The sequence below is a fragment of the Botryllus schlosseri genome, chromosome 16 (assembly GCF_051294905.1).
Source record: "Botryllus schlosseri isolate E-star chromosome 16, Bs_hap1, whole genome shotgun sequence".
Lineage (NCBI taxonomy): Eukaryota > Metazoa > Chordata > Ascidiacea > Stolidobranchia > Styelidae > Botryllus > Botryllus schlosseri.
The window spans coordinates 3,591,328-3,603,526 of record NC_137251.1 but is presented as its reverse complement, the minus strand read 5'-3'; the positions used below and the strand labels follow the sequence as shown (position 1 = coordinate 3,603,526).

The 12,199-nt window shown below is 40.3% G+C and overlaps 2 long non-coding RNA genes across 2 annotated transcripts in view; both read right to left on the bottom strand.

Moving 5' to 3' along the window:
• The window catches only part of LOC145458615 (uncharacterized), a 361,279-nt gene that overhangs the window by 194,257 nt on the left and 154,823 nt on the right, over positions 1-12,199 (bottom strand). The gene's annotated exons all lie outside the window — the stretch shown is intronic.
• LOC145458613 (uncharacterized) lies at positions 6,323-8,096 on the bottom strand. Its single transcript, XR_013921166.1, has 3 exons — positions 7,936-8,096; positions 7,424-7,554; positions 6,323-6,483 (listed from the first exon to the last, which is right to left on the bottom strand). It is a non-coding gene; the product is annotated as an uncharacterized LOC145458613 (long non-coding RNA).

Below are 12,199 nucleotides of genomic sequence, written 5' to 3'. Positions count from 1 at the left end.
GTTCCCGAATCTTTGAGAGATTTTAAACTTGAAAATTTTATTCATGCCTTGCGCGATTGAGGGCGACGCGGATTTTTTGTTTTTAATATAATAGTGTAATCTGAGTCCAACGTACAAATGCGAACCGCAGAAGAAAATGATGCACCCCATATAAAGAAATACCGAGTGCGCTTCTCGTGTGCATCCCACAATTGAAAGTTTTTCAAGTACGTTTGGCCGATTCCAATACATATTTCGACTATATGCGTAGAATCTTGATGGGAGGTCAAAAAATAAAGATATGCAACTAAATGATTAAGAAAAACCCGAAGATGCATCATCAATAATTTTCTGCCAAACATTTTCAACGACACCCTCCATCAGCTATGTTGGTTAATCTGATCACGTTAGCTAATAATAATGGATTAACATTTAACAGTAATATATGAAACTGCCAATAATATCGACGAAATTAACCCCCCACATGGAACATTACAAGGGCTCTCCGTGGTGCGAAGCTTCCAGTAGCCAATTCAACATTAGTATATGACGTCCAGATGGGCCATGACGACTTTCCGCCGGAATGCGACCGTGTGCTATATATGAAATTTTAGCACGTTCGTGAGTAGCTAGTAGTTTGAACACCTCTGGATTAGGTTTATATGCGGAATCAGTGAGTTATGTGGTCAGGGGTGTACGAGTATCGAGTAAACGTTAAAAGGGTGTACCACGACGAAAAAGGTTGAAGAGCACTGATCTATTTGACATAACCATCATTGTAATTCAAAATATGTAGCTTGTCTTGGAGCGACGTTACGATATGCCGGCCTCCAACACGCATTAAACTTCATGAAATTTGGTTATCTCTGATAAAAGAATACACACCCTGATCTTCTCTAATGAATCTAATGTGTGGCCAATAGATTGGCGGGAAACATGGACATTTGATCCGCTGTACCAAAATGATTGTAGTGATGTAAATTTATATTATAAGATATATTCTAATGCAGAGGTTTCGAACCGGTGAGTAATTCAGTGGTTTCTGGTCGAATATAGACTCACTCGTAAAAAAATCACATTATTTACCTCGTTTATTAAAAGTCTGTATGAAATGCCGATCGTATCTCTAATATTGAGGCCTATTAGCTCATTTGCAATACCGCAATCGTATTATCAGTGCATCCAATTAGCGAGAATCGACTGGACAGCGGCACGCGATCGCCTGCATATACGTTGTTATTCAGTCGCATGCGAAACGGTGTGATTGAAATCACCTGATTCGTTGTAATAAGAGTTCATATGTATGTGAATTAGTGCGGAGCATGGACCGGAGCCGGATTGGATATCCGGCCGGACCGGATCGGACCCGTCAAATGTATAAATATGCGCGCCGACAGAAAAACAAGAAGGGTTTGAAATATTTACAAATGCAGCGAGGCAGCATCAATTTACATGTGTAAATGCCAAACAATGTATGGACCGGATATACCCCTTGCTGTTAGATATATGCCGCCATAAGCCACACTTTCGCACGGTACATAACTCGAAAGAGATATGTTATTTAATCTGTAACTAGTCCGGTTATGCTATCAATTAGATAGTGCGCGATCTAATTGATAGCATAACCGGACTAGTTACAGATGAAATAACAATACATATGTTGCGAGTGGAATCGAGAGTCCGTGTTGTTGTATCATATGAATTGTTGAAGCAAAGTGAGTGACATATCATATGTTTTCCACGTATGCATAAAGAAATAAAGCTACGATATGGAAGTCGCGTCGAGTAAGTGCGACGGTGAAGATATCACGCCAGAAATTTCGCAACGGGTTAAGAGACGTGGTAGCTGGAGCGTAACGGGTCCTATGTAAAATTCATTTAATTGCAGCTCCATTGCAGTGGCTTTGTGGAGAAAATGGGTGCGGCCAATTTTTTTTCGATCAGCACTTCAATTTGAGACCACATCATTTTTAGAGCGCAGTGCCCCTTAAATGTTAATTAGTCTGTGGTATTACGCGCTTCAATTTCCTCATTGACTCTGTTGGCCTTGTGAGTACGTGATCTTTCCTGAATGGCAGCTTGAATACATATTACGCTTTAGATATCATCAGCATCTGCATCGGGTGCGGTGGAACGATAAAAAATAATGGATTAAACAACTATATTGAAGTGCAGAAATATCGTGGAAGCTCTCCAAATTGCACATGGAGATTCACCATGTCCGAAGCTGAGGTCCTGTACCTGAAATTGGAGCATTTGCGGATGTTTTATTACGACGACAGTGGCGAGAAGCGATGTGAAGATTCATACATCAGACTTGTAATAAATGGCCGTACGTTTCACGGGAAAAAAGAATCCATTTTCATTAATCGGACGTGTGCTGCCCCCATAATCATTCGATATAAGCATGTGCGATCTCAGTATACGTATCCGTAGTAGATTTGGTTGGTCTCTACTCTGTAGGATGGCCGATAGTGATACATCCCGCCTATAAATTGACTTGAGATTATCAATATAACACCCCATAGTCTGGCAGATAGTTACAAAAGTGTAGGCTAAAATATACGAAGGGTTCAGTATAGGCGAGTCAGTTAATAATGCTGGCGAACTCGTCTCGTCGATAAAATTGTTTAGTTCAACTCGAGTACTTTCATTTGATATTTGTAATATTAGACGCGTAATCACTACCGGGACAGTGCAACTGAAATATGAAGATACCTACGGTTTACCAAACGTAATCAATAACGAAGTACTTCTATTTTTTACGGAAACTCAAATAGATTTGTTCACTTCCACTAACTCTCGAGTGGTTATGTTTTTAAACTAACTTCACTTCTACCCCAACCGCTTTTTTACTCAAACTGTTTGCATTTGTTTTATTGAATTTTCAAAGTGTAAAGTCATATGTGGCGATAGATTCCCATCACTCATACCAGTGGTTCTCAAACTGGTGGACGTGAAAGGATATGAAGTGGGCTCGAAGCTGCTGTCAACTAGGCTCGATTTATCTCCAATTTGAATTTACGAATCAACTCCCGATTTCTTGAAAGCTTTTAATTAATCTTGGTAATGTGACTTCAATTTTCGATTTTAATACAGTATAGTGCCCTTTGCAATCAGAGCCCCACAATACAGATACAAACAGCAGCAGAGGAAAATGATGTGCCTCGTATAGAAATACCAACTCGAAATCGTGAACGCTCCTCACTATACCGACAATCCTGACGGGAGGTCAAGAAATAACAGCATGCAATAAAATAATGACTGCGCCCGAAGATGCATCATAATTTATAACTGGCCCTAAATTTTCGAAAACGCCCCCTGCATCAAGTTTATACCGGTGAATCTGATCACGTTGGCTGAGAAAGGATCAATGTTTGATAGTAATATGTAAAACTACTAATGTCAATGACGAAATTCATTCGTGAATATGGAAAAACTTTCGCGCTTCGCGCGGCTCTGACCAATCCTTCGCCATTACCAGTGACCACTCGCAATTTCGGTGCGTATAGTAGGCTAAGCCTATATCATTAAATAGATTAATTAGTCCGCAGTTCACCGGAAATGGCCATATACACTTTGACCTGGCTTTTTGGCGTCCAGCTCGTCCACTACGACTATTATGCCTGGAATGCGGCCGTGGGTAACATGAGTGGTCGAAATGCGGCTGTGAAAGGCAAAAAGGTTGGCCACCCCTGGTGTAATAGAATTTGTTATTACACCTCGCATAGGTCAAATATACGTGATTATTACGTCATAGATAGTGGAAATTCGCCTTCGGTGCGCGTAACTTATGTAGGTGGTACGCGAGCACTGTATAAAACCTCTAAATCAGAGGTCTCAAACTCAAATGTGCTCGCGGGCCAATTTCCTAGTTTTGATGACGCCGCGGGCCGCACAACCAATAATAGGGATATTCAACGCAGAATTTCCAAGTAGGCCTCATTTGACGGGAGCTTCAAGACAGGCATTCCAGAAACATCGTGAATATGTAATTTCCTATTGCACTATTCAGCACGCTTGACACGGAAAAAATCATATTTTCAAATATTTGAATAAAATTGATTTTATGACGGTCATTATTTGTTCAAATAATGAGTTATAGACATCATGCGAGAGGATACATCATGATTCAGGACATCGTCAAACTGTCAGGTTATAATATTGCAGCTAGTGGACCTTTGACGTGCCACAATTTTATGTAGAATATTTTAAAATCTACTGAAGATTGATCTGATATCAGAGCATTTGAGCGGTGTAGCCTAATCCGGGTTATGATATAGTCGTGATAAGTAGGCTATTGTTACTATGTCATTGCCAAAGTCAAAGTAAATCAGCGTCAGATTTTGCCTTCGATTATTATTGGAACATATCAATAACAACTTGAATATAATCATTATTGAGCCATAGTAATAGCATTGTTTCTTAACCTTAGCGATCGTACCCCTCGTGCTTCCAATAAGATTTCTCGTAGCCCCTGTTCATTTTACACACAATTTCTGATTGTACCTATATTAAAATTGGAAAGCCCATATACACGTAAAATCGCGCGTAGCACGAAGACCATTTTCCCGTTGCGTAAATTGGTCAAGAAAATATTCCCCAGCATATAGGCCTAATTCCACAATGCATCTCATACCCCATGATGTGGTGCTCCGTACCCCGAAGGGGTATGCGGACCCTGGTTAAGAATAGAAATGTCCAATCGCCGATGAATTCATTGGTGTTACAGCTGTGGAGCGTACTACTACCTTACTCGCCACCGATAATAACATGGATAAAGAGATCAGACAACACCTAGCTTAGCATGTAACCAAATATACGTCACACACGGGGGTCACATAATGCCAATGGGCGCCATACTGACCTGATTAGATAGCTATATATATAGGGTTACCATACATCCTCTTTTAAGAGGATTTGTCCTCTTTTTTGACTTTTTTGAAAGTGTCCTCGGAGGCCGCCCTTTTGTACTCTTTTTTGAGATTTTGTCCTCTTTTTTGAAAATTTAGGTCACATTTAGAGCAAAATGCGAGTGATATGCCGTAAATTAGCACAGAAGTGACGCTCCGGCGGCTATTTCGGAGGGAAAAACGGTGTTTTGAGTTGTGAGCGAAAAGTTGACCTTTTTTTAGTCAACCGATCACAAAGTGGGAAAAATTCACCGATTTTTGAGAATTCTTCTCCGGTTTTGCAAGCCTCAAAGTTCTGAAAAAGTGTCCTCTTTTTAGATTTCCAAAATATGATAAGCCTATATATATACCTTACGCAACGCAAGCTACCACCTTTCGATATATTACTATTCCCCGTGACAGTGTCATAGGTTGTTACGTCCGTAGGATTGCCAAGTTACCGTTCCGCGTCGTTGGTCCTTCTCTGATTTCAACGTTTGAATCGACCGACTCAACTCGAGTCATTTTTATTCAATCACCCAGTCAATCCGGAATCGAGTAATTTTACGAAAGATCGCACGAAACCAAATCACAATATTTTCAGTCACGAATCATCAACGGGTTATGTTTTATCATCATGAGCTAGAAATGTGACGCAATAGCTGATCTTCCACCGCATGGTAGCTTTCAAAAGTGATGTGATAGTGAAGTTTGTTGAGATTTCAGTGTTTTTATAGCAGTTTTAGATTGAACTTCAAGTTATTATATCTAAAAAAGATATGTGGCACTGAAATATATTGTCGAATACTTAAAATTCCAAAATGCCGTCGCGGGCCGCATGCGGCCCGCGTGTTTGAGACCTCTGCTCTAAATGGTACGTGGGTGGAAAAAGGTTGGGAACCACTGCTCTACAGGGTATTATCCGAACGAAGTCCCCGCCACCGAATACGTTCTTGACCAATTGATATTGTCGCAGTACTTTACCGTATGCACTACAAAAATGCTACCATTTTACATCAATAATAATGAGGCACAATCGGCACATTCGTGAATTTATGTTGCTACACTGTAAAAAATAAAAACCTCGATTTACCGCGAAATGTTTGGAAGCACGGTAGCCAGACATTTCGTGGTAATTTAACATTACCGTTAGTCAATGTAAATTGAACTTACATTCGTCCGGTAATCTCACTTTACACGCCAGACTGTAATGTTACAGTCACCTCCAGTATATCCAATCTACATTCTATCCTGTATATTTGCCACTCAGACTGTAATTTTACCGCCTACCTACATACATGCTGTCTGTGTAAATCAGGATTACATACCAGTTTGTAAATTCACGTACATCCCATACCTATCGCAAAACAACCTGATGCTAAAATATCGCAAAAGCTTCTTCACAGCCCCAAAACGAGATTGGAACAAACTGTATATTCATTCATGGTTCACGATGAGATGATTATCGATGGAAAAGTATTGCGGCTGGAGGTCTAATTCTTCTTTAGGAGACATGCAGTAACACGAGTGGTCTCCCACCATCGGCCAAACTTCCAATTGTTTCTCTTTCTTGTCCTCATTCCTTCTGTGTAGCTAGTATCTTGCAGCTCCACTAAAAAGAATTCATGCGTAAGTCGCTATAATAAGCAAAGTTCCTAACCTAGACATGACATTATAAAGACTACTAAGACAAAGAGGGTAACAAAAATATAACAATTTTTGAAGTACGGGTACTGATACATTGTGTGGTGACGGCTCCGCCTTTTACATGATATAGCAGAGACTCATGACCTACTTCACCATGCACTTTATTGCATGCTGTTATTTCTTGACCCCCGATCAGTATTGTCCAATGTCCAGCGTATCGGTAGTGGAAATATATTGAAATCGCCCAAATGTACCATAAAAAAAATTCTTTCGTGAGGAGCACACGATTCTGATTCCTGGTCAGATTTAGAAGGGCGCTACTATATTAAAATCGAAAAATTAAGTTATGTTGAATTGCGTGGAGCGCGAAAAAAATTTCAAGAATAATTAAAATCCTTAAAAAAATTGGGAGTGAATTAGTAATTTCAATTTGCATGTCGACGGATGCTAACACATACTAATTGAATTAGATGTTGGCGGCCGCACAAATTCCCATCTCCGGCAGCAGGTTGCCCATCCCTGATCTTATGTCTTACGCCATTGAATCCGTATTCCAGTCTTTAACATTTTTGACAAATTCCCCCAACTTGTTTGAAAATAGCAAAAAAACATTGGACAGGAGATCAATTTGTTTCAAGGCAGGTTGCACTGAGACTAACCCTAATGCTGGTAGTGTCTACAGAGAACAAGGCGTCGTTCTGTACTGCCATGCCCAATTTGATCAGTTTTGGAATTGAATTGAATTAAATTGTGTTGATATAGGGTAGCTTGATTGAGGGCGAAACTGAGCAACCTATATTGCATCGAAGTCTGTCTTACGCAGTGCAGTTCGCCAGCTATTAACAGCTATCCAGCGCAACGAGCTTTAGGCTACTGCCAAAGCTATGAAGTAATGAATGACTTACACGTGGGAATTCCTCTAAATCTTCAAAGAATATCACAAATTTGCTTAAATGAAGTTGAGCGCGACTGCTGGAGTTTGAATTTGGCGAGCTTTCTTGAATACGAAATAAGTTTCATCTTCAACAATCGTCTTCTGAAAATGGTTGTGAAATACATGTTTAGTCAGAATTCATACAGACTTTGTCAATTTCTCGCGTTCCCCAGGTTGAGAACCACTGATCTTATGTATTGAAGCGAAAGGTTCCTCATTTGAGGTGGCATGTGTACCAAACAAATCTAGCAGTGGATGGAAACATGTCTATGCTATGGCCCAAAATGACATAAACATACCAAAAGTTTTAACTACTCCGCGGCAGAGTATGTGGTGTCACAGGTCAGTATATAGGTCGACTAACATCCCAAAATAGAACAGAGAATGCGGCGAATGAAATATTTCAATCTTGAAATCAAAGTCATCCAGGTGGTGTGCACAGTCGTAGATATTCAAGGTAACGAATACTATGTAGTACTGTACCTTTTACGATGCGTATCCCAATCAGCATTCCTAGGAATCTTCAACGATCGTGTCCACTTTCTTCAAGCACAAGCTTCGCTCCACCCTTTGCTCAAATCTCTATAATGGCCAGACGACGATACGCCACTCCAACGATTTCAAAATAAGTGGTATTCATCCGCTGACATGGCACCAATAATATTTACTGGTCACTGCGCTATAATGTTTGATTTAGGTCGTTTTTTTTTACAGAAACATTTATCATTACATCTAGTCCTTTTCTTTCCCATCTAATTGCGTATAAATTGATATTTATTCCATGTGATGTCACTACTTACCGTACTTACGTAACCAGACGCTGCTTGTGATGTCACAGTGGTGCGTTGGTTGTTTACTACGAATCTCAGAAAAATCAGTAACGCGTAACGGTAACCTAATGTAAGCTATTACAGGTCGCCTTGTTCGCCATTATTAACAACTGGTCAACTTACCATGCGACGCTGATATTTCTAGTTTCCCGAACAATATTATACATCCTAAACTGATATTCCAACTCATCAGTCCTATCCGTGACAACGACTGTAACCAGCGAGACAGGCCGATAGCCACAGCCTTATAATATAATATAGTAGCTATATCTACGATTGTCAGTTGTTTCTTTTACCCTACTATGTACTGTGCTGAAATTGGTACTGCGGCCAACAATTTCCGTATGACAGACCCCAGTCTCGCGAACGAGGTTGAATCAGGTAAAATCACCACGAGAATGATATCAGTAACATTCAGTTCCACGTATACATTGGCTGCAGAGATTTCCAAGCTAATCAATTTTGCCAATAGCCTGGTAAACTTCAGAAACGAGTAACTGTCAGTAATTTTGCGAAGAAATTCTGGAAACTTGACTTTAGAGCTAAATTGAGGTAATATTACATATCAAAATGTAAAATTACAAGCTACGCACAGTTATTGACAGCTACCGGTAATTCGTTGCAAAATTTACGGAGATTTCCCAGTAAATCTACCAGATTTTTTACAGTGTAGTAGCATTGAGAGTCGGTGATATTGTTTCATCTGGAAGCGAACTGAGTGTCGTAGCATTTGTTTACCATATACTACATCAGGGGTTCTCAACTTCCCTCGTATAACGGGCCGCATTGTAACAACAAAAGACGCCGCCGGCCGCATAACATTATCGCCATGTATTTGTGGGCTGCTATTATATTTAGGCTACTGTAGCCTATTTAACAGTCTTATACGGAAATTTAGTACATTTTAATGCATTCTAAAGCAATAATGGATAGAATTCGTAAGTTTGCGGTTGCTGTTTTTTGGTGTGACAATATCTATCTTTCAGAGGCGAAAGTAAATCCCATCACGGAGCGTGTACATAGCATTCGTTGCAAGTCGGTATTTGCACCTTCAAACCTTTCCATCATAGAATCAAACTCTCTGTTTCAATGCGTGAGCGAGCAAGTATAAAATCACGTTCAGATTACGTTATTCGTTACAGAGGCTATTATTACTTTGATACGTGAAGAAGTCTAGTGTGTGGGGTCATTTCCGAGCAAACCAATCAACCCATCTCATTTTTTCCATGACTGGAGCGCAACACCAATAGTTACAGAAGTCAGTTTTGTCAAGTTGATGTTCCCACTGGTCCCCTTCGCACGTTTGCCCCGTCAGCATTTCCTCTGGAAATATGTCCATGTCCAATCTGATAAAACGCACCTGGATAATTAGCTATGCAATGTGTGTGAGTCGGTGGATTCGTCCAACGCTAGAGGCTGAAGTAGTCTACGTGGCAACGTGTTTCCGAACGCGCGATAAAACATCGACTGATACTGCGCTGTTACTCTTCTGGTGACGGTTGAATCAGACAACTGTAGCTTCGAAATTTGTCAGGTGATGTTGCGTTGGCCTTGCTGCTAAGTTGCAGAAACAGCGAATATTCGCACAGTACGTTGAAGTTTTATTGCAGTCACACCTTCTCTCGCAGATTCTCGGGTTTAGCGATATTCTAAGAATTTTGAACAATGTGTCCGTAACGTCGTCGGCAATTTCAACAATGCCCCGAAATATGGATTGCTGGGCTTGACACCTAGCTAGCAACGTTTTATCCAAGATCAGGCGATATGTATAACTCCAGAAGAAACTATCGCGGTATCATTTTAAGCTTCTACGCTTCGTTACAACAACTGTTCTTCGACAAATATGACGCATCGGTTTTCCATAACAATACTGTGCAATTTCGTTATAATGGAAGATATCGCTGGCCACTAAATAATCATCTGCGGGCCGCGGGTTGAGAACCCCTGTACTACATAAAGAAATTGAGCTACAATATGGAGGTCGCGTCGAGCAAGTGCGACGGTGAAGATAGCGCGCCAGAAATTTCGCAACGAGTTAAGAATCGATGACGCGCAGCCGTGTAAATGCAGCTCCGTTACGGTGGCTTTCTGAAGAAAATGGCTACGGCCAAAATTCTTTTCCGATCTGTGCTTCAATTTGAGAAAACGTTATTTTTAGAGCGCAGTGCCCCTTTAAATTTTATATATCTTAGCATATAGGACAGAATCAACACGAACTATTGATAAACATCTTAGGTATGACTTGCCTTTGAGACTCCTGCTATAGTCCGATCAAATAATCGTAATATGAAGTAGGATCAGTTGTAGCAATAGCCTAAACCAGTGGTTCCCAACCTCCCTTTATGATAGTGAAAAATTTCGCGCCCCGCCCTTATCGTCATATCACAAAATCCAACCGGGATGCTAACGACCTCAACAGATTGTTTGATGGCGTGGAAGATTATGACTGTTGATGAGAGAATTTAAAAATATGAAAGTCGGTCTAGATATTGAGAAACACGCGTGAATTGGATGTAAATCGCGCAGAGCGCGAATTTTTTTTTCAGTTTACCGCTTCTTCGCGCCCCCCTTCAGATGCTTTCACGCCCCCCAAGTTGGGAACCACTGGCCTAAACCATATTATTTACGGGTACATCAAGGACGCCCAAATGTCTCTTTTTTTCGAAAATCATCCTCTTTTATTGCCGTGTGTGTTGGGCATGTCATCGTGGTAATACAGGCAGAAAAGATACATGATGACAACAACAACAACAACTACAACTGACTTTTTATACAATTGAACCAAAGGTTGACTAACAAAAAGTCAACATAACATATACTAGCCGCGAAAACCGGTTTCCCGGCACCGGCTCGGAAATTTGACCCTTTCTTTAGTCAACCCACGAGCGATCACCATTTTATGTGAAAATCTCCCATTTAAATCTCTGTTAATATCACTTGTAATAAGTGATGTCTTCTTTCCCTGGTCTCAAAATATGGTAACCCTATCTAAAAAATATTGAGTCGACACAAAGCAATAAATCTAGATTACTGAGTGCAACTTGGATAAAATAACCTTGTCAAACGAAAACAATACGCTGGTGGGCAAAGTAATCATTTACCCATACGCTCGTAAAAGTAGAAGTATCGCCTTCCCAAGTAGGCCTTGACATGTAGGCTAGAAGCTGCATTTTCAAGACATTGAAAACTACTTTCTGTAAAATCAAGTTTATATATAGGCCTACTAAACAACGAAACATCTAATATACACAACACTACCCACATCTAGTATACCGAACCCACGAGAAATAAATCCTGAATTCCAGAAATCGTTACCAGCGCCCAATATGAAGAACGCCACAATGTTGAATATGATTCCTATTTGCATTTTTCAATATTCTTCCTTCGATTTTATTGATCACCCCGAGATGGTATTATTCTGATGGTGACGACACGTTTCTTTTCAACAAAGTCCACGCAGTTGGAAGAAGTCAGACCCTTGCCTATATAAATTACAAAATATCAGGATGTTACGATGCTCGAATAAGGATAGACACAATGCACATCCTATCCGAGCGTTTACGTCGCTAATATCGATTACTCTTAAAATCATGTTATATGGGGCCTATAACAACGACGGTCTTTTGCGACACGAACTAATGATTTTCATCAGGAACAAAAGCTGATTGTTTAATTTCATAACGGACTATAAGATATTCACAATATTAAGGTAATTGTCGATCATAATTATATATGCTACAAAACCGATCAATAACCGCATCACGACTCAGAATAATTTATCAATACAGCAGAATCGTTTCCTCCAGTACCCATGACTGTGAATCTATCAGTTGCAATCATTGCACAGTCTAACATCGCAAATAAGCAGTTACAACTCTATCCATTGGGACATTATGTACTCGCATGTACCCGCACGG